The sequence below is a fragment of the Lithobates pipiens genome, unplaced genomic scaffold (genome assembly GCF_037356315.1).
Source record: "Lithobates pipiens isolate NorthernLeopardFrog02 unplaced genomic scaffold, aLitPip1_a1.2 Scaffold_8, whole genome shotgun sequence".
Classification (NCBI taxonomy): Eukaryota; Metazoa; Chordata; class Amphibia; order Anura; family Ranidae; genus Lithobates; species Lithobates pipiens.
This window is the reverse complement of record NW_027507903.1, coordinates 397,245,252-397,265,676: the sequence shown is the minus strand read 5'-3', so window position 1 is coordinate 397,265,676 and position 20,425 is coordinate 397,245,252.

Here is a 20,425-nt window from a genome sequence, read left to right as displayed (position 1 = left end):
TGATGATTTTGGCTTGAAAGTGTTCAAGGTGGGTTTTGTCAACTAGTATCGGATGGGCTCTAAAGTAGTATAGTATTCAGGGGAGTAAGGTCATCTTGATCGTATTGATCCTGCCCAACCAGGATAAGGAGAGCCCTGACCACCAGGAGAAATCCTTCTCCAGTTTTTTATATAGTGGTGGGTAGTGAGCTCGGTAGAGGGGTTCCACCCTGGGGGTCAGTTTTATCCCCAAGTACGTGATGGACGAGTCACTCCAAGAGAACCGAAAGCTCTCCCGTAGCCTGGCAAGGAGCGAACCTGGAATATTGATGTTAAGCGCTTGGGACTTGTTATAGTTAACCCTGAGCCCCGACACTGTACCGAAGTCATCCAGGAGGCGGCAGATATTGGGAAGAGATGTTAGAGGAGAGGAGACAAATAATAGTATGTCATCCACAAATTAAGGCGCATTTGTGGGTTTGTGTGCCACATTGAATGCCTTGGATGCTCGGATCATTTCTGATGGAGATTGCCAAAGATTCAATTGCGATGGTGAAAATTAATGGGGAGAGAGGACACCCTTGTCTTGTGCCCCTTAATACGGGGAAAGATTCAGAGTAAAATCCTTGCAGATGCACCTGAGCTGAGGGGGTAGAGTGCTCGCAAAACGTTGAGCAACGAGTCGCCGAAGCCCCAACGCTGCAATGTTGAAAAGATGTATGGCCATGAAATCGAAGGCTTTTTGTAGGTCAAGGGATAAAAGGCATCCCTGTCTGGGTGCCCCCTTGTCCCAGTTAGAATTGAGAAGAGATATCAGGTCAATAGCATGACGTGTCTGGTCCAGGCCCCGTCTCCCCGGGATAAAGCCCACTTGGTCTTTGTTAGGCTAATGAAGGAGGCCAGGCGGTCTGTGAGGATTTTAGTCAGAATCTTTAGATCAGGGATCTGCAATTAGCGGACCTCCAGCTGTTGCAGAACTACAAATCCCATGAGGCATAGCAAGACTCTGACAGCCACAAGCATGACACCCAAAGGCAGAGACATGATGGGACTTGTAGTTTTGCAACAGCTGGAGGTCCACTAATTGCAGAACCTTGCTTTAGATCATTATTAATAAGAGATATTGGCCTATAGTTGCAGACGGAACTGGGGTCTTTGTCTGGTTTAGGGATAACCGTTATAAAGGCCGTGTTAATAGAGGTATCTAACTGACCGCCTTGTCTAAGATCATTATAGAAGCGGGCCATGTAGGGAGCTAGGGTGGTGGAGAAAGATTTATAATAGGGTACAGAGAAGCCATCCGGGCCAGGAGCCGAGTGAGCCTTCAACTGCTTAATCACTGTACAAACCTCCGCAGGAGAGATAGGAGCATCCAGTATCTGTCGGTGTTTAGGCTCCAAGACTGGGCTCTGAACGGAGTCCAAGAATCTATCCACCTCCAATTGCGACAGACTGTCCTTGTTAATGTATAGGGATTGGTAGAAGGTGTGGAATTGTCCCATGATACGTTGAGGATTCTGGGACAAAGTTCCGCCTTGGATTTTGATTTTGGGGAGCGCAGTGGGTCTGAACTTAGTCTGCGTGCTAGCATCGAGCCTATTCTATCACCCTGGTAAAAATATTGGGTTCGATTCTAGCGTAACCATTTCTCGGCCCTAGTAGTTAGCGATAAGTTTATAGCCGTTTGGGCCGCGTCTAGAGTCGAAGTGGGGACATCCAGGGTTAGCCTTATGCTTTTTAGATAATGCTGAAAACTCCCACTCCAACCTATCAATGTCAGTCCTATGGGCTTTGTTAACTTGGGAGGCCATTTGTATTAAAGTATCCTCTGAGGACGGCCTTGTGAGCAGCCCAGAGACAGGAGGAACTAATATCCGGCAAGTCATTAGTGTGGAAGTAATTTTTGATTTTGAGTTGAATCGCCGCAGTTTGACTAGGGTCACTCAATAAGGATTCATTAAGTCACCAGCGTCTACTGGGTTTAAGAATCCCTGGGCGCTGGAGAGTCAAAACCACCATGGAGTGATCCGACCAGACCACGTCTTTGATGTATGCCCTGTTCGACAGTGGGATGGATGATGGGGTAACCAAGATGTGGTCTATTCTCGAGAAAGATTGGTGGGGGTTAGAGAAGTGGGTAAAATCTCTCAGGGTGGGATTCACTTCTCTCCATATGTCAACTAAACTGTGCTGACAAAGTAGTTTGGCTATACGGAGGCTCTGTTTAGTGGGTCTGACAAGGCGCGTACCCGGGGGCGGGCCTTGTCCAGCCCCTGGTCAAATGCAGTGTTAGAGTCACCGCCAAAGACTACTGTGCCCTCTAACAATGGTGTGAGAGTTTCCAGCAGATGCTTAAAGAAGGGTAAGAAAATCAAAGGCACTTACCAAACGCGGTCCAAGGGAATCAAGACAGTCCAAGGTCCAGACCTCACTGAGCATTAGTAGGAATCGTGAATTACCCTTCCGGACGACTTCTGAAAGAAAGAGATAGGTAAGAGTAAGCAGGAAAGAGGGGAAGAAAGAGCAAGAAGAGAAGTCCGGGGACAAGTGAGTCCCCTGAGGAGAGGAGGTGACTGGGACCTCCCACAAAAGGTGCATGGTCCTCCGTGAGCTCCCCCCCGGAAGGGGAAGAAAAACGGGGAGCGTTCCCATCCAGAGAAGGGTAAAGTATCTGTTCTACTAGACAGGAGGGGGTGCATGAGCACCACCCCAGCAGGTAGGTCTCTTACAGTAGATCGAGAACAATAAAATAGGGCTCTAGCAACATCAGTGCTATAAATGCCTGAACTCGACTCCCCTTCGGAAAAGGCAAAGGGAGGGCGAGAACGTGGCAACAGGTAGGTATTCACATTAGTAACAAACAATTAACTGGGCTACTCAACAGTAACCTGACGTCCAGCAAAATAGACAACCCTGAGCAAATTATGTGGGGGAATATAAAAGGGGAAGGGGGAGGGTGAATCGAGTTGTAAAAAATATATATAAAAAAAAGGGGATATTGTATTTATTTTAGGAACAAGAGTCTTTTCCGTGAGGGGAGACCCATGAGACCGCCTCAGCTGAGGCGTGGAGGCACATCACTGGTGTGCCCTTCCCGTTACTCCCCACGGTCAGGAAAGTTGGGGAAAAACCAAACAAAGGAAAAAAAATTTGGAACAGGATCAGAAGTCAATCCCAAGGGATTCATGGAGGAACATTGTCCTTTCGATTTCTTGGATCTTGCCGATTCCCAGACCGGATTCAAGGGGCTGGTTGGGAGTTGTCTCTTCGCGGAGTGTGGTTGAGGGTCCTGCTGCATGGCGTTCGGGTCCTGAGTGATGAGGCCCAGTCGTAGAAAAAGCTTTTCTCCTTCTTGTAGAGAGCTAAAGGTGTAAGCCTTGCCTTTGAAGAGCAGTTTCAGTTGAAACGGGAAGAGCCACCAGTATTTAATTTCCTTGTCCGTCAAAATTTGAAGAAGCGGTTTCAATGCACGCCTCTTTTGTATAGTGGACGGGGAGAGGTCCGCAAAAACTTGCAATTGGTGTCCCTGAAACATTATTTTGGACATTGCTCTGGCTTTCTTCATTACTTCCTCCTTCACTGAATATAAGTGTGGTTTCACCACAATATCATGGGGGAGACCATCTTCCCTGGGGGGCCTAAGAACCCTATGAGCCCTATCGAGCTCCAGTCGATTCTGAGGTGTTTCAGGGAGCAGGTCTTTGATAAAGGCCCTTATGGTTTCAGGAACGTCTTTGTAAGATTCCAGTAGACCCCTGCCGCGCATGCGCCATAAATATTTTATTATATCTTTTAATGTGATAAGACTGAAGAAATTACACTTTGCTACAATAGTGAGTGTAAAGCTTGTATAACAATGTAAATGTGCTGTCCCCTTTAAATAACTCAACACACAGCCATTAATGTCTAAACCACTGGCAACAAAAGTGAGTACACCCCTAAGTGAAAATGTCAAAATTGGGCCCAAAGTTTCAATATTTTGTGTGGCCACCATTATTTTCCAGATCTCAGAAACCACAAATCAGACTGACAGAAGTACAGTTAAATCACACTTGTTTAATAATAAAAGTAAATAGAACAAACATAGTCAAAACATAGCCAATGTTCGGTAACCAGAACGGATAGTCAGACAAGCCAGAAATCAGCATAGTGAAACAGCAAGCAGGATCTGGAGCCAGAAGCAATGTCAGCCAAGCAAGTCCTCAACAGGCACATAGGAGAGAATCTCAGTGATGTTGACCAGGTGAAGGCAGCGATCATCAAGTGAGTCACTGTGTAAAGATAGGAGCTGGCAATTAACTGACAGTTGAGTAGCCAGCTCAGAGAAGGAAGGCCTGATCCCAGCCCTAACACCAGCATTGCCTTAACCCTCTTGTGCATGGAGTTCTCCAGAGATTCACATGTTGCCACTAGAATCCTCTTCCACTCCTCCATGATGACATCATGGAGCTGGTGGATGATAGAGACCTTGCGCTCCTCCACCTCACAGATGCTCAATAGGTTTTAGGTTTGGAGACATGCTTCGCCAGTATGTCACCTTTTACCCTCAGCTTCTTTAGCAAGCCAGTGGTCGTCTTATGCCGCGTACACATGATCGGACTATCCGGCGGACTTTGCAGTGGAAGTCCACGGACTTTCCCAATGAGCGGACCTGCCCACACACGACCGGACTTTTCTGGCTGACTAGGTCCGGCGGACAAACCGCCGGACTATGGAGGGAGTCCGCCGGACTTTTGAAATGAATGGACTTGCCCACACACGGAGAAAAGTCAGTTAATTTTGAACACGGCTCCAGGTAGACGGGACTAGCGCAGGAGGTCAATGTCGCCACCTCCATTGGCGAGATTGACACCTCGCTGGCCCCGCCACCTGGTATGGTCTTAAAGGGAATGCCCTATGCCGAAAAAATGGTGTGGGGTCCCCCCCCGAAGTCCACATCAGACCAGCCGGTCAGGAAAGGGGGTGGGGACGAGTGAGTGGCCCCCCACCTCCTGAGTTGTGCCAGGCCGTGTGCCCTCAACATGGAGGGTTGCTTTGGGGAAGGGGGCCCTGCGGCCCCCCCACCCCAAAGCACCTTGTCCCCATGTTGATGAGGACAAGGTCCTCTTCCTGACAACCCTGGCCGTTGGTTGTCGGGGTCTGTGGGCGGGGGGCTTATAGGAATCTGGGAGCCCCCTTCAATAAGGGGGCCCTCAGATACTGGCCCCCACCCTATGTGAAGAAGTATTGGGGTACCATGTACCCCTACCCATTCACCTGGTGAAAAAAAAAGTGTAACAAAAAAACACAACACATGGGCGGGGTCACCAGATGTCACATGGTGACCCCGCCCCCTTATGTCACAGTCCCAGCATCCTCCGGGACTGAGACGTCATAAGGGGGTGGGGTGACCATGTGACATCACCCGGTGATCCCGCCCATTGTCCCTATATAAGTCGCCACACAACGCATCCCTATCATTGCGGCCAGAGAGAGCATCGAGTCAACATCTCAAGGAAGCAGAAGAGAAGGTGGTGACAACAGAAGACCCGGCCACCGCTAGTAAAAGAGCTGGAAGAAGAAAGCGGAGGCCTGGCAAGAACCGAAGAGGGGGACAAGACACCCAAAGTCGGAAGAAGAGGCGGCGGCGACAGAACCCCGGGCTACCGCTAGTAAAAGAGCTATAAGAAGATAGCGGAGGCCCGGCAAGGAGAACCGAAGAGGGGGACAAGACCCCCGAAGTCAGAAGAAGATCCCCGGACGGTGGCGGTGACGAAGATGAAGAGAGTCGGGCTCCTCCGCTAGTAGAAGAGCTAGCAGAAAATAGAGGAGAAGTCCGCAACATTGACTTCCTGCGCTAGTCCCGTCTACCCAGAAGCCGCATTCAAAATGAACGGACTTGCCCACACACGGACAGCCGGATTGACAAAACTTCTTTCTAAGTCCGCCGGACTTTTGAGAAAAAGACTCTGGCCTGCCAGACTAAGTCCGCCGGATAGTCCGATCTTGTGTACGCGGCATTAGAGGTGTGTTTGGGTTCATTATCATGTTGGAACAATGCCCTGCAGCCCAGTCTCCGAAGAGAGGGGATCATGCTCTGCTTCAGTATGTCACAGTACATGTTGGCATTCATGGTTCCCTCAATGAACTCTAGCTCCCCAGTTCCGGCAGCACTCATGCAGCCCCAGACCATGACACTCCCACCACCATGCTTGACTGTGGGCAAGACACACTTGTCCTTGTACTCCACACCTGGTTGCTGTCACATATGCTTGACACTATTTGAACCAAATAAGTTTATCTTGGTCCCATCAGACCATATGACATGGTTCCAGTAATCCATGTCCTTAGTCTGCTTGTCTTCAGCAAACTGTTTGGTGGCTTTCTTGTGCATCATCTTTTTTTTTTTTAAATAGTTTTTATTGAGAGGTTAATACAATACAGCAAACATCTCAAATCAATGACCATAAACAGGAAGAATTGTACAAAGAGTAAATCCAACATCATTACAAAAGAGATACCAAATCTCATCCTCTGACATGAAAATGGGTGCCAAACCTCTCAAAATATATCTTTGTAATGTTACAACTTTGTATCTCCTTCTGTATAACTTGTTATAAAAAAAAAGAGATAAAGAAAAAGTAAAGAAAAAATTGCAGAAGCTTATACAATTTTTCTGGCATCAATCCAAGGTGACCATTGAGAATATAGTCTATAAGATTTCCCTTCAATTGAATTAAGAATCTGTTCATATTTGAAAGTCTCATCCACTTTTTTAATAAGTTCACTGACATTAGGGGAGATAGGAGTTTTCCAGTTTCTAGCAATTAGGAGCCTAGCCGTTGATAGAATCTGAACTGTAATCATTCTGAGAGGTGGAGGAAATTGGTCTATGTGCATATTTAAAATTGCTAATTCCGGAGTTGCTTTCCTAATAATGCCTGTAATTTTTGAGATTAGCGAAAACACACCCCTCCAAAAACTTCTGAGATGGGGGCACTAACCCCGCCAGCAATCATGTGTAGTGCCCTTTGTGAACTTCGCTGTAATGTAGGGGGTATAATACCATCTAAGCAAAATTTTCTGTGTTGTCTCCCAATGAGAAATGGATCTGATGAAGCGACAGTTACTTTGTATCGCTACCTTCCACTGATCGTCAGAAAAGGATATAGCAAGATCTCTCTCCCACTTCTGAAGGGGAGACACCCTGCTAAATTGACTCTTGTTTTGTAACAGGTAATAGAAAAGGGAAATCCCCCCTTTGACTGTTGCCACATCAGACCAGAATGTCCATGCCTGGTGCGGTATTTTAATTGAAGTACCCCTGTGTTGATTTAAAAAGGAAGCAAGTCGTAAATAAGTAAAAGAAGCTGATGATGGTAGTGAATATTTGCCTACCAGGGTCTCAAAAGGAATTAACCTATCCTTCTCCCATAGGTCCGAGACCAGTGAGATTCCTTTTTGTTCCCAGAGTACTAGATCCAGGTCCTCCATAAAAGTACATAGTAAGGAAATGGGAGTATGTATTTCTGTTAAGTTCTGATGATCAGCTACACTTTGAAGAAAATTATTCCATATGTCCATTTTTAAACTGCTGTATGGTCTTGGCCACCATGCTGCAGCTCAGTTTCAGGGTCTTGGCAATCTTCTAATAGCCTAGATCATCTTTTTGTAGAGTAACTATTCTTTTTTTCAGAGTTCATTGCCATGAGGTGCCATGTTGAACTTAAATTGGGTAATGGCGCACCATGCCTAATGTAGATGCAGCTTGTGTTTGATATGATACCATCAACAAATAATAATCTCAAAATCTTCCTAGCAAAAAATTTGAGATTTTCTGTATTTGTTGATGGTATCATATCAAACACAATCTGCATCTACATTACGCATGGTGTGCCATTACCCAATTTAAGTTTGAGGGCATGTAAGTGTAAATCTCCTTCTTTCCTAAATTTTTGAGGTTATGATATAAATGTAATGCTGTTCACCCTGTATGTTTGGATTTAATTAATTATATTGTATTTCTTTTGGATAGGCCTACTGTTGTTTGTCAATATATAACGGTCCTGAGGTAGGAGATTGCAAAATGTGTCAACCACTTGACAGAACATTACAAGCCAACACAGTTTGGCCAACAACTTATATTTACACATGAGCTTTGCTCTTAATGGGTTTTATATATATTATTTGTAATTTTTATAACAAATATTTTTTTATATAATTTTGGTTGCTGCATCTCTTTCTTATACCGTCTGTATAATTGCACTTTTTTCTCTAAATTTCTTGTTTGGATGAGGTATCTATATATAGCCTTCCATTCATCTTCCACTAAATTTAACACACCTGCTCCCCATTCACACTTGAGACCATGTAACACTAACAAGTCATATAACACTGGGGAGTCAAAATGGCTAACTGGGCCCAATTTGGACAATTCAACTTAAGGGTGTACTCACTTGTGTTGCCAGGTTTAGACATCAATTGCTGTGTGTTGAATTATTTTGAGGGGATGACAAATTTACACTGTATACAAGCTATACACTCACTACTTTACATTGCAGCAAAGTGTAATTTCTTCAGTGTTGTCACATGAAAAGATATAATAAAATAATTACAAAAATATGAGGGGTGTGCTCACTTTTGTGAGATACTGTATGCGAATTGAAAATTATGATGCATAATGAATGCAGTAAAATAGCTTCTTCTGGCTAATTTAGTGACCCTTTTGAGAATTATAGCAAACTCGATAAGTCAGCAATTTTTACATCCATCTAAATCTATAGTATGAGTTTTGGGTGGACTATGCAGTCTCTTAGATGGACCACTGAAGCAGACAAAGACATTTTACAATTAATCTGACTAGTTAGTATTCATGGGTCGTTTATTTGCCACAGTATGAAAATCTTTTTTTTTCTAGCTATCCAGTGAAACATGTAATGACATACTGTAAAGTATATAAAAAGTAAATAAACTTCTTTTGTAATAAAAATGATGTGGCAAATGTAAATAAATCAAGCTCTTCTTTGTAGCTTTTGGTTTTCTAAAGAAACATAATTTCTTGCCAATTTGTACCCACAAGATGTCCTTAGACTGCGTTTTGTTGAGTTGCTAAGTTGTAAATTGGCAACATCTAAGCATGTAGCATTCAAAGAATACAAGTTGTGTGTGAATGGCAGATTTAAACAGGCATTCTTTTTAAGTAGTTAGCAGTCTTCTGGGTTCTAATGTGTGAATGAAGGACTCTGTGTGTGTTTCCACACATACCATGTTTCTCAAAACAAAGTCAGGGTATACATTTACCCAGTATGTCTGCAAGGCAATTTCATGGGGCAGCACAAAGGATTATAGATAAAACATAAATAAACAGACAAGCACAACCTTAATTTTCATGGGCTATAATGGCCATAGAATTTATTAAGGGGTAACCCAAAGTTAAATAATAATCCATAAACCTTTAGCAATAGATTTTAGCCTTAAAGTTACATAACAATCATATCATCAATTTTATTTATTAATAATATCACATAGTCCATACAAAACTGAACTGGATGACAAACCCCTACTAACAATCAGCCTAGCAAATGAATTTGAAAGAAGGTAAGATGGGTGGGAGCAGCAGCGGCCCTTCAACCTCCAACAGCTCTCCTCAGATGGCTGCCAGAGCAGGCAAACCACTGCTTTTATACCCTCTGTGCAGCACCAGCCTGCCCAAATTAGCCAAAAGGGTGCTGTTCCTATGCACTCCCAGCCTCTGCCATCTCCCAGAGTAACCTGTAACATAAGAGGGGAGCTGTCCCATGGAGCCCCACTTGAACACTAGAGGCGCAATCATGGAACAGCACACAGGATTATGGATAAAACATAAATGGACAAACACAACCTTAAAGGGGTTGTAAAGGTAAATGTTTTTTCACCTCAATGCATTCTATGCATTAAAGTGAAAAAACCTCTGACAGTCCCGGCACCCCCAGCCCCCCCGTTTTACTTACCTCACCCCTCGAAAGTCCCGCACTCGTCCCCCGACGTCCTTTCCACCGTTCAGCCTGGCCGCTGATTGGCTGGAGTGGATGGATGGAAAGCAGCGCAGCCATTGGCTCGTGCTGCTGTCAATCACATCCACTGACGCGGAGCGTGGCCGTGTGATACAGCGAGCGGCTATAGCTGCTCGCTGTATCACGGGAGCACGCCCGCAGATGCTTCTCACCATGCGAGGGAGCTCGCATAAATGTGAGAAGTACCCGCAGGAGGAAGCAGAGACAGCCGCCGAGGGACCCCAGAAGAGCAGGTTCGGGGCCACGCTGTGCAAAACGAGCTGCACAGTGGAGGTAAGTATAACATGTTTGTTATTTAAAAAAAAAATAATAATCACTTTACAATCCCTTTAAATTTCATAGGCTATAATGACCACAGTGTTTATTAAGGGGTAACCCAAAATTAAATACTATTCCATAAACCTTCAGTAATAGATTTTAGTTATATAACAATCATAACAAATTGTATTTATTAATAGTATCTCATAGTCTATTCAAAACTGAACTGGATGACAAATCCCACCAGCTTAAAGTGGTTGTAAACCCTTTACAACCACTTTTTACTACAGGCAAGCCTATAATTAGGCTTACCTGTAGCTACACTGGATATCTCCTAAACCTGCATGGTTTATGAGATATCCCTGTAGTTGCATGTGCTGACCTCATCAGCACATGTGCAATAACCACTTCCCGACCGGCGCACGCCGATGTATGTCAGCAGAATGGCATGGACAAACAAATGGGCGTACGGGTACGTCCCTTTAAATTTGCCACCATGCCATCGTGTGTGTGCCACCGGCGGCACACGTGCATGCCGGTCGGGACCTCCATGAGTCCAATCGCCACAGGGATACCCGCAATCGTCTCACGGGGCAGAAGAACGGGGAGATGCTAAAGTAAACGAGCATCTCCCTGTTCTGCCTAGCAACAGTGATGCTGATCTCTGCTCCCTGAGATCAGTGATGTGTAAAACACAGCCACGCCTCCCACAGTTAGCAACACGCCCCTAGGACACACTTAACCCCTCCATGACACCTAGTGGTTAACCCCTTCACTGCCAGTGGCATTTACACAGGAATCAGTGCATTTGTATAGCACTGATTGCTGTATAAAGGACAATGGTCCCAAAAATGTGTCAGAAATGTCCGATGTGTCTGTCATAATGTCGCAGTCACAATAAATCTGCGTCATTACTAGTAAAAAAAATGTTTTATAAAAATGCCATAAACCTATCCCCTATTTTGTAAACGCTATAACTTTTGTGCAAACCAATCAATAATCACGATTTTTTTTTTTTTTACCAAAAATATGTAGAAGAATATGTATCAGCCTAAACTGAGGAAAAAAATGTTTTTTTTAGACATTTTTGGGGGATATTTATTATAGCAAAAAGTAAAAAACAATGCTTTTTTTTTTAAATTGTCGCTCTTTTTCGTTTATAGCGCAAAAAATAAAAACCGCAGGGGTGATCAAATACCACCAAAAGAAAGCAATTTTTTTTTTAAAAAAAGGACATCAATTTTGTTTTGGAGCCACATCGCACGACCGCGCAATTGTCAGTTAAATTGACTCAGTGCCGAATCGCAAAAAGTGATCTGGTCTTTGGCCAGCGAAATGTTCCGGGGCTTAAGTGGTTAAGCAAACTGAAGTAACACATTGCTTCAGTTGTACTGTGTCATTACCAGTGGCTCCCATGCACAAACTGTTGGCGCTATATAAATCGTGTATAATAATAATATAATATAATTATTTACACTTACCACCAATGTAACAGAAATTAGACATTTAGCCTGCATTCACATTTGTGTGTGTCGAGAATGCATGCAAAATCGCTTTCCTGACACCACAGAAATGTGCTGCCCCTTAGCAGATATACAGCAGTGCTATTAATTGGTAATGACACCCTCACAGATCTGCTGACATGTGCCTTGGCACAGTGTGATTTTGAAAAAGGGTGTAGCACAGGCTTAGTATTGCCTCTGTAATATATGCAGAATATTGCTCTCTGAAACATTGCATTGCATTTTCTGGCTAAGCTGATTGGGTCCTGCTGTAGCTAAGAAAGAAGCCCACCCCTAACAACAAAAACAATGAAAGACAGGATTGGATAGCTACTCAGGAGAGCTGTGATTGGGGGAGAAGGAGAAGGACACAGGAGGAGAGACAGACTGGCATGGTGGCAGGCAGACAGAAGAAAGTATCCCATGTGTTTATCTCTTGAACACTTGCAGAGCCTGTGACTCTCATAAGGAAGGTGCACACTTGAGAGGGGAGTTTGCAGTGTGTTATTCTGCCTGATTACTGAAGATGTGCTAACAGTGCAGAGAAATCTAGAGACCAGTTTCAGTGCTGCAACAATCATCATCATTATCCTGTTTGGAGGTTTCTGTGCCATGTGTTGCTCACATCACCATCCAGTCAACTGAGACAGCAATCAATCTACCAATTGCTGGAAGGAAGATATATCAAGTGCATCTAATGGTGAGAGATCTTCTGCCATCCTTGTGTATGTGGATCTAGCTGCTAGGTCCTATTTACTGTTAATGCAGCTTTATCTGAAGGTGGATCTCCACATCTGTTAATCTTTGTGACATTTTGTGAAGATACCCCTTTCCATTCTGTGGATTACAAATTTACTTCACAAAAGTCTGAGTACTCAAACACAGGATTTAAAGGGCCCCAACGCTGGCAGACTCTGTGTGTGTTTGTGTGAATAGAATTCCCACTGGCCAGTGGTTAGCTAGAACCTACAAGACTTAGGTAGGATCTTATAGTCAGTAATATCACTTTTGGGAAATTATTGAACGTTATTCTTTGTATTGTGTTGTACAGTTTGTTCACCACTTGTTCAGTGCATTTCAGGCAAGGTCTCCCACTGGCGGTTAAAGTGAATGAACACAAATCCTGTTTTCCTTTACTGAGAAGTTGTAGTATATTATTGCACTTAATATTTGTATTCTGTTAATCGGTTTATCTCTTTTCAGGGCTTTTTGCTAGTTCTAATAAAGCCCAGCTAAAAGTTTAAACAGTGTTTTCGTGTTACTGAGATCCTGGGGAGGGTGAGTCATCACTGGTGTGGGACAGAAGACCCGTATATTACAGTGGCCCTTGCGGGGGTGGCGCTACATGTGGGGGCTTGTCCGGGATACCTTCTGGTCTCTGTCACAGAGTGATGACTACCTCTACCAGCCAAGTCACCATGATGGACCCGGTCATTGCTGCCAAGTGGTGTGAAGAACAAAATGGCAGGTTGGGGCTCTGTGTAATTATGAGTCTCACTGGTGCCACCTGGACTGAGAAACAGGTCCAGCAAGTAGTGTCGGCTTTGATGCCTGATCAGAAAACATTCATATTGGACCTGAAAGTTGATCGGATAGCCTCTTCCACCTATGCTTTGCTAGAATGGAAAAGAGGAATCCCGACCTGTTTCCAGGGAGATAGCATACAGTTACCAGGGGATCTCAAAGCTCAGCTTATAAGGCCAAGTATGCTGGATGATCACCCTGAAAAGGCTAGCTCAACAACATCAGGACCAGGAGTATCAGCTACTACTTCCATCCCAACTACAGGGTTCCCTCCTGCTACATTCTTTACCGATATGGGAAAGCTGGTGGAAACGTTGGCACAAAACTCAGCCACATCTGCCAATTATGGATATCAAAAGTTGCGGTTCTATTCTGGGAAGGTCCCTGTGCCATCCGGGGAAGAGGATTTCGAAACCTGGATAGATCAGGCAGTGCAGGCTGTGGAAGAATGGGAAGTCGCTGACACAGTAAAAAGACAAAGGTTAATCGAGAGCCTAAGATCTCCTGCTTCAGATGTAATCAGAAATCTAAAAAGGGACAAGCCAGGCTGCACAGCCACTGAGTGTCTAGAAGCTTTACAAGAGGTTTTTGGAGGGGTGGAGGATTGTGCTGAGCTAATTTATATGTTCTCACACACCTATCAAAATGAAGGAGAAGAGTTATCCGCTTATGTCCGACGACTGGATAAAATCCTTCATCAGGTCATTCTAAAAGGAGGCATGGAGCCGAGTCATGCAAGCAAAGCTTTGTTGGATCAAATTCTTAAAGGAGCACTCCCACTGGATCCCATAATAATGAAATTTCGGGCTAGAGACCAGAACAAGCCATTGACTTACTCCAAATTGGTCAAAACTATCCTAGAAGAAGAGGCTTTAATTAAGGCTAAAAAAGCTGCTAGTGTTTCACATGCGGCTTTCACCGTAGAAGTAGGAACCATGGGCATAGTTGAAGTCCAGTCCGAAGTAATGGCTTTGAAAACTCAGATGTCACAGATGATGGAGTTGATGACATCGCTGTCTGCCAGAATTGCCATACCAGAGGGGGGGGGAGACATTGAAACCATCCAGGGCAGAGGCAAAACAGAATGTTCCTGCTGGAGAGCCCTCTAGTTCAGTGGCCTGCTATAATTGTGGGGGTATCGGTCACTATCAACGTGACTGTCCCAGCCCAACAAAGCCACAAAGAGTACCTCATAAGCCGGCGGGAAACTCCAGAGGGCCCTGGTGAGGGAGCCAGCCGGGTGCCCATCTAAGTCAACTCGCTCCAGTTCACAAGTCTTAAATGAAGGGCAGGTAAGGCCTAAACCTTTGTACCAAGCCTCACCCAAAGCCTCAGTTAGGCTGCCCAAGCTACTCTCAGAGTCGGGTCCCGGATCACGGGAGATCGGTGCACACCACAACCAAAACAGTCAGTCAAGACGACAACGGAAACGGGCCCAGGCCAAAAGAGGGATTCAAGCCCAAACAGCCAAGCAAGCTGCATCAAAACAACCAAGCAAGTTGCCTGACAAGCTGGTGGGTCCTTCTCCTATAGTGCCAGTTCAGGTGGAAGGTGTATACACAAAAGCCCTTCTAGACTCTGGTGCCCAAGTGACTCTAATTTACCGTGATTTCTATGATAAACACCTGAAACACCTGCCCTTGCAGAAGTTAGAAAGTCTAGAGATCTGGGGTATAGGAACTAAGAAGCTCCCCTATGACGGATATCTTCCAGTCAAGCTTGAATTTGGCCCATCTGTTGTAGGGCAGAAAGAGACTTCCGACACATTGGCCATTGTATGTCCCCGCCCCCCGGGGGCTAATCGGAGTTCCTTGATTGTGGGGGCGAACACTGACTTGGTTCGTCGGTTACTTACTCCTCTGGTCTCAGAGGGTGAAGATGCAGCTAAAAGTGTACATCCGATGCTGCGCTCAGTGTACCAGCGATTGGTCCATGAACAAAAGGCCCCAACAGAAGGAGTGGGAAAATTGTGGAAGTTGGACAAGATGGAAAAGGTCTTGCAGCCAGGTGAAGTAACATGTTTGCGGGCTTCAGTCAAACTGAATTGGGACCAACCTGGTCCTTATGTTATCCTTGAAGGTGACTCACAGAAGACAAATTCAGGTTTGGAACTGATTCCAGAAGTAATCTCTATGAAGGCCTTACAGAGAACCCATGGAAAAGTTCCTGTCAGTGTTCGTAATGTTACTGATTCTCCAGTGAAGCTTCGGACCCGAATGATGATAGGGCAGGTAAATCCAGCCACACCCATCACACAACACAGTGTAGTGGGGGAGGCCAAGGAAGAGTTACCAGAGGAGTATTTCTATCCAAAAGGCTCTCCTATGACATCTGAATGGAAAGAACGGGCAAAAACACAACTCTTAAAGTGGAGGAAAATTTTCTCTAAAAATGAGTTTGACGTGGGATGCGCAGAGAGTGCACAGCATCATATTCGTCTACAAGAGGATAGGCCATTTCGGGAAAGGTCACGACGAATACCATTAGCTGATTTAGATGACCTTAGAGAATATATTGCGGAGTTGAAGAGGACGGGAATTATTCGGGAGTCCCGAAGTCCCTATGCTTCTCCCATTGTGGTGGTGAGGAAGAAAAATGGGTCATTACGGCTCTGTATCGATTATCGCACTCTCAACAAAAGAACCATTCCAGACCAGTACACCACTCCACGAATAGAAGATGCCCTGCAATGCCTTTCAGGTGCCAAATGGTTCAGCGTGTTAGACCTGAGAAGTGGGTACCATCAGATCCCGATGCATCCAGATGACCGGGAGAAAACCGCTTTCATCTGCCCAGTGGGGTCTTTGAGTTTGAAAGGATGCCACAGGGTCTGTCTGGAGCCCCTGCTACATTCCAACGCTTGATGGAACGGACTGTTGGTGATATGAACTTAATTGAAGTGTTAGTGTACCTAGACGACATAATTGTCTTTGGACGGACTTTGGAAGAACATGAGGAGCGTCTAGAGAAGGTTCTGAAGCGACTCTATGAAGAGGGATTGAAGCTGTCCCTTGAGAAGTGCCAGTTCTACCAGTCAACAGTCACCTACCTTGGGCACGTTGTCTCAGCGGAGGGAGTGGCCACTGACCCCAAGAAGTTGGAAGCCGTTACCACTTGGCCCAGGCCCAGAAATGTGCAAGAGCTGAGATCTTTTCTTGGGTTCTGCTCCTACTACAGGAGGTTTGTGGAGGGATTTGCCAAAATAGCCAGACCTCTCACTGAGCTTTTGCGGGCTGGAGGTGATGGAGAGCAAGAGGTCCCAGAAGTAGTCCGGCAAATCAGTGGAGCGAGAAAGTCTCGGGAGTCCATAGAGGGAGAGTGGTCTGATCAGTGCGAACAAGCTTTCCTTCAGTTGAAACGGAGCTTGACCAATGCACCAGTTTTAGCCTACGCTGACAACCGCAAGCCCTATGAGCTCCATGTTGATGCCAGCAGAGAAGGACTAGGTGGTGTGTTGTACCAAGAACATGATGGACATCTGAGACCGGTTGCTTATGTGAGTCGAAGCCTTACTCTATCTGAGAGAAATTACCCTACCCACAAGTTGGAATTTTTGGCGTTAAAATGGGCTGTCGTGGACAAGCTTAAAGAGTACCTGTATGGTGCAGAATTCGAAGTCAAAACAGATAACAATCCACTCACATATGTCCTTACCACGGCCAAGCTGGATTCCACGGGACATCGATGGTTGGCAGCACTTTCTAGTTTCCGTTTTAGCTTGAAGTACCGACCTGGAGCTGTTAATAGGGATGCCGATGCTCTGTCAAGGAGACCCTATGACCCGCTAACTCATACAGAAGGGTGGACTCAACTGACGACAGAAGGCATTCAGGCTTTATGTCAAGGGATTGAGTACCGAGCCAGAGGAGCGATAGGGGCCAAAGCCATTGGAGTCACCACTGTTGGGGTCCCAAAGCTCTATTGTGACTTGACCCAAGTGAGGGATGAGGGACTGCCTACCCTTTCCAAGAAAGACTTGAGGAAGGATCAAACAGAAGATCCCCTTTGTTCTCTGACTTTGAAAGCCTTGGAGAGTGGTCGCCCAGAACTTCTACTCACAGCAGACTCCCCAAAGGAGGCTCGAGTGGTTCACAAGGAGTGGAATCGACTGCAGCTCTCAGATGGAGTGGTCTACCGAAGGGGCCCCTCGGATGATCCAGAGGAGAGTTGGCAGCTGTTCCTCCCGGAGAAGCATAGGGGGACATTGCTGAATGCATTACATGATCAACATGGACACTTGGGACCTGATAGAGCATTTAAGTTAGTTAGGGATCGTTTCTACTGGCCGTGTATGCGAACTGAAATCGAAAGTTACTGTCGCTCCTGCCTTCGCTGCATCCAGAGAAAGACTTTGCCTTCCAGAGCTGCCCCAATGGGTCATCTACAGAGTCAAAGTCCTATGGATCTGGTGTGCATCGATTTCTTGTGTCTGGAACCCGACACGAGTGGTCAAGGGAATGTGTTGGTAGTGACTGATCATTTCACCCGTTATGCCCAGGCTTATCCAACAAGAGATCAACGAGCTGTCACAGTCGCCAAAGTGTTAGTGGAGAAATTCTTTGTTCATTATGGATTACCTCAGAGAATTCACTCTGACCAAGGAAGAGACTTTGAAAGCAGGCTCATTAAACAGCTATTGGATCTTCTGAGTATCAAAAAATCAAGAACGACGCCTTACCACTCTCAAGGGGATCCTCAGCCAGAGAGGTTTAATCGTACCCTCCTTGACATGCTTGGAACCCTTCCATCTGACAGCATTGGAGCAGGCACATTTCCGCTGTGGTTCATGCCTATAACAGTACTGAAAATGACGCGACGGGTTACTCACCATATAGACTGATGTTTGGAAGAGAAGCGCGTCTGCCAGTGGACTTGGCCTTCGGTGTCTCAATAGACAGAACTTCCACTACATCCTACAGGGGCTATGTGGATAGGCTCAGAAAGCTTCTGGTGTTAGAGGTCAGCGGAACAGTAAGAATTATGATTTGAAAGTTAGGATTCATGATTTACAGCAGGGTGACAAGGTGTTGCTGAGGAATCTGGGTCTTTCTGGAAAGCATAAGTTAGCTGACCGTTGGAGTTCTCAACAATATGTTGTCTGCAAGCAACTGCCTGGTCTTCCTGTATACCAAATTCGGCCTGATGAAAAAACGGGTCCCCTGAAGACCTGGCATAGAAATCATTTACTACCTCTGAGTGAAACCGTCAGGGTACCTGTGAGAACAGAGACGTCATTACCCAAACCATCTTCTTTCAGGCAAGTTCCAGTTACTAGGTCTCAACCTCTACTGCCAGATGAGGCCACAACAATAGAAGATGACAGTGATGATGAGCTTGATGTAGGATGGTTGTGGTCATCTGAGCCCATGGATGCCACTCCCTCCACATCATTACTGAAGATGTGCTAACAGTGCAGAGAAATCTAGAGACCAGTTTCAGTGCTGCAGCAATCATCATCATTATCCTGTTTGGAGGTTTCTGTGCCATGTGTTGCTCACATCACTATCCAGTCAACTGAGACAGCAATCAATCTACCAATTGCTGGAAGGAAGATATATCAAGTGCATCTAATGGTGAGAGATCTTCTGCCATCCTTGTGTATGTGGATCTAGCTGCTAGGTCCTATTTACTGTTAATGCAGCTTTATCTGAAGGTGGATCTCCACATCTGTTAATCTTTGTGACACTTTGTGAAGATACCCCTTTCCATTCTGTGGATTACAAATTTACTTCACAAAAGTCTGAGTACTCAAACACAGGATTTAAAGGGCCCCAACGCTGGCAGACTCTGTGTGTGTTTGTGTGAATAGAATTCCCACTGGCCAGTGGTTAGCTAGAACCTACAAGACTAATGCCGCGTACACACGAGCGGACTGTATGGCCTACTTAGTCCGACGAAACACATTTCAGCGGACAGTCTGCTCGTTTGTGGGCTTCAGCTGACTTTTTCAGCGTGCAGTCCGGCGTACTAAGTATTTCGGCATTTTCGAAATACTGTCCGTCGTACTCGCATTTCGGCGGACAATCAGCCCGTGTGTATGCCAGTCCGCCGTACTTTTGAAATGAGCGGACTTTTCCCGCCCGGAGAAAAGTCCGCTCATTTCGAGCGGGTCTCCAGGTAGGCGGGGCCCGCGAAGGAGACGTCTATGGTATGGTATGGTATGGACTTAAAGGGGAACCCCAACGCCGAAAAAAATCGGCGTGGGGGTCCCCCCCAAGTCCACAACAGACCCTTGTCCGAGCACGCTACCCGGCCGGCCAGGAAAGGGGGTGAGCGAGCGCCCCCCCCTCCTGAGCCGTACCAGGCCGCGTGCCCTTAACATGGGGGGGTGCCTTGGGGAATGGGGGGGCCGCGTGGCCCCCCCCACCCCAAAGCACCTTGTCCCCATGTTGATGAGGACAAGGGCCTCTTCCCGACAACCCTGGCCGTTGGTTGTCGGGGTCTGCGGGCGGGGGGCTTATCGGAATCCGGGAGCCCCCTTTAATAAGGGGGCCCCCGGATACCGGCCCCCCACCCTATGTGAATGAGTATGAGGTACAATGTACCCCTACCCATTCTCCTGTAAAATAAAAGTACAAAAAAAAACATAGTAGGATAGTAGGTGTCTAGAGTCTGGAAGTTTAACACACATGGACTCAAATGTGAAGAGGGTATCTAGCGGTCTCAACTTGGGAGTCAGTTTGCATAAGAAGTCCTGAAGTTGCAAACATCTACATGTTGCTAGGGGGAATTTCCCATAAGAAGATTGTAGCGTAGCAAGGGGTAAAAGTTTACAACAGGGGACATATTTTGCACAGGCTGTGTTACTGTTAGTCCCCCAAGAGCAGAAAAATCCAATATCCTCACTCGGTGGGAACCATGGGAATCCCCCTAGGGGTGTTAATGGGGAAGCCTTGTTGTCACACTGGCCTGATACATTTGATCTGTCCTAGACCATCAAGGTGTTCCGAGTCCGGGGGGACATCCAGTCTGAAAGTCCTCTAGAGCCAGATGGAACCCAAAGAGCCCCTGCTAAGTTTCTACCTGCCAGTGATTTTTCCAGAAGGTACCCATATTTTATTTGGAGCGTCGTGACATCAATTTAGGATGCGTACCAGAGCAATGGCCTTTTAGTATAATGCAATGTCTGGT